Raw genomic sequence first — 3,690 nt, forward strand, 5'->3', positions numbered from 1 at the left:
ACTGCCTGCAGAGGCTCTGTGCAACACACCGACTGCCTGCAGAGGCTCTGTGCAACACACCGACTGCCTGCAGAGGCTCTGTGCAACACACCGACTGCCTGCAGAGGCTCTGTGCAACACACTGACTGCCTGCAGAGGCTCTGTGCAACACACCGACTGCCTGCAGAGGCTCTGTGCAACACACTGACTGCCTGCAGAGGCTCTGTGCAACACACTGACTGCCTGCAGAGGCTCTGTGCAACACACCGACTGCCTGCAGAGGCTCTGTGCAACACACCGACTGCCTGCAGAGGCTCTGTGCAACACACCGACTGCCTGCAGAGGCTCTGTGCAACACACTGACTGCCTGCAGAGGCTCTGTGCAACACACCGACTGCCTGCAGAGGCTCTGTGCAACACACTGACTGCCTGCAGAGGCTCTGTGCAACACACCGACTGCCTGCAGAGGCTCTGTGCAACACACCGACTGCCTGCAGAGGCTCTGTGCAACACACCGACTGCCTGCAGAGGCTCTGTGCAACACACCGACTGCCTGCAGAGGCTCTGTGCAACACACCGACTGCCTGCAGAGGCTCTGTGCAACACACTGACTGCCTGCAGAGGCTCTGTGCAACACACCGACTGCCTGCAGAGGCTATGTGCAACACACTGACTGCCTGCAGAGGCTCTGTGCAACACACCGACTGCCTGCAGAGGCTCTGTGCAACACACCGACTGCCTGCAGAGGCTCTGTGCAACACACCGACTGCCTGCAGAGGCTCTGTGCAACACACCGACTGCCTGCAGAGGCTATGTGCAACACACTGACTGCCTGCAGAGGCTCTGTGCAACACACCGACTGCCTGCAGAGGCTCTGTGCAACACACCGACTGCCTGCAGAGGCTATGTGCAACACACCGACTGCCTGCAGAGGCTCTGTGCAACACACCGACTGCCTGCAGAGGCTATGTGCAACACACCGACTGCCTGCAGAGGCTCTGTGCAACACACCGACTGCCTGCAGAGGCTATGTGCAACACACTGACTGCCTGCAGAGGCTCTGTGCAACACACTGACTGCCTGCAGAGGCTCTGTGCAACACACCGACTGCCTGCAGAGGCTCTGTGCAACACACCGACTGCCTGCAGAGGCTCTGTGCAACACACCGACTGCCTGCAGAGGCTCTGTGCAACACACCGACTGCCTGCAGAGGCTATGTGCAACACACCGACTGCCTGCAGAGGCTCTGTGCAACACACCGACTGCCTGCAGAGGCTCTGTGCAACACACCGACTGCCTGCAGAGGCTCTGTGCAACACACCGACTGCCTGCAGAGGCTCTGTGCAACACACCGACTGCCTGCAGAGGCTCTGTGCAACACACCGACTGCCTGCAGAGGCTCTGTGCAACACACCGACTGCCTGCAGAGGCTCTGTGCAACACACCGACTGCCTGCAGAGGCTATGTGCAACACACCGACTGCCTGCAGAGGCTCTGTGCAACACACCGACTGCCTGCAGAGGCTATGTGCAACACACTGACTGCCTGCAGAGGCTCTGTGCAACACACTGACTGCCTGCAGAGGCTCTGTGCAACACACCGACTGCCTGCAGAGGCTCTGTGCAACACACCGACTGCCTGCAGAGGCTCTGTGCAACACACCGACTGCCTGCAGAGGCTCTGTGCAACACACCGACTGCCTGCAGAGGCTCTGTGCAACACACCGACTGCCTGCAGAGGCTCTGTGCAACACACCGACTGCCTGCAGAGGCTCTGTGCAACACACCGACTGCCTGCAGAGGCTATGTGCAACACACCGACTGCCTGCAGAGGCTCTGTGCAACACACCGACTGCCTGCAGAGGCTCTGTGCAACACACCGACTGCCTGCAGAGGCTCTGTGCAACACACCGACTGCCTGCAGAGGCTCTGTGCAACACACCGACTGCCTGCAGAGGCTCTGTGCAACACACCGACTGCCTGCAGAGGCTATGTGCAACACACCGACTGCCTGCAGAGGCTATGTGCAACACACGACTGCCTGCAGAGGCTCTGTGCAACACACCGACTGCCTGCAGAGGCTCTGTGCAACACACCGACTGCCTGCAGAGGCTCTGTGCAACACACCGACTGCCTGCAGAGGCTATGTGCAACACACCGACTGCCTGCAGAGGCTCTGTGCAACACACCGACTGCCTGCAGAGGCTCTGTGCAACACACCGACTGCCTGCAGAGGCTCTGTGCAACACACCGACTGCCTGCAGAGGCTCTGTGCAACACACCGACTGCCTGCAGAGGCTCTGTGCAACACACCGACTGCCTGCAGAGGCTCTGTGCAACACACCGACTGCCTGCAGAGGCTCTGTGCAACACACCGACTGCCTGCAGAGGCTCTGTGCAACACACCGACTGCCTGCAGAGGCTATGTGCAACACACCGACTGCCTGCAGAGGCTATGTGCAACACACCGACTGCCTGCAGAGGCTCTGTGCAACACACCGACTGCCTGCAGAGGCTCTGTGCAACACACCGACTGCCTGCAGAGGCTCTGTGCAACACACCGACTGCCTGCAGAGGCTCTGTGCAACACACCGACTGCCTGCAGAGGCTCTGTGCAACACACCGACTGCCTGCAGAGGCTCTGTGCAACACACCGACTGCCTGCAGAGGCTCTGTGCAACACACCGACTGCCTGCAGAGGCTCTGTGCAACACACCGACTGCCTGCAGAGGCTCTGTGCAACACACCGACTGCCTGCAGAGGCTCTGTGCAACACACCGACTGCCTGCAGAGGCTCTGTGCAACACACCGACTGCCTGCAGAGGCTATGTGCAACACACCGACTGCCTGCAGAGGCTATGTGCAACACACTGACTGCCTGCAGAGGCTCTGTGCAACACACCGACTGCCTGCAGAGGCTATGTGCAACACACCGACTGCCTGCAGAGGCTCTGTGCAACACACCGACTGCCTGCAGAGGCTCTGTGCAACACACCGACTGCCTGCAGAGGCTCTGTGCAACACACCGACTGCCTGCAGAGGCTCTGTGCAACACACCGACTGCCTGCAGAGGCTCTGTGCAACACACTGACTGCCTGCAGAGGCTCTGTGCAACACACCGACTGCCTGCAGAGGCTCTGTGCAACACACCGACTGCCTGCAGAGGCTATGTGCAACACACTGACTGCCTGCAGAGGCTCTGTGCAACACACCGACTGCCTGCAGAGGCTCTGTGCAACACACCGACTGCCTGCAGAGGCTCTGTGCAACACATCGACTGCCTGCAGAGGCTATGTGCAACACACCGACTGCCTGCAGAGGCTATGTGCAACACACTGACTGCCTGCAGAGGCTCTGTGCAACACACCGACTGCCTGCAGAGGCTATGTGCAACACACCGACTGCCTGCAGAGGCTCTGTGCAACACACCGACTGCCTGCAGAGGCTCTGTGCAACACACCGACTGCCTGCAGAGGCTCTGTGCAACACACCGACTGCCTGCAGAGGCTCTGTGCAACACACCGACTGCCTGCAGAGGCTCTGTGCAACACACTGACTGCCTGCAGAGGCTCTGTGCAAGACACCGACTGCCTGCAGAGGCTCTGTGCAACACACCGACTGCCTGCAGAGGCTATGTGCAACACACTGACTGCCTGCAGAGGCTCTGTGCAACACACCGACTGCCTGCAGAGGCTCTGTGCAACACACCGAC

This window comes from Ranitomeya imitator, chromosome 1, assembly GCF_032444005.1.
Source record: "Ranitomeya imitator isolate aRanImi1 chromosome 1, aRanImi1.pri, whole genome shotgun sequence".
NCBI lineage: Eukaryota > Metazoa > Chordata > Amphibia > Anura > Dendrobatidae > Ranitomeya > Ranitomeya imitator.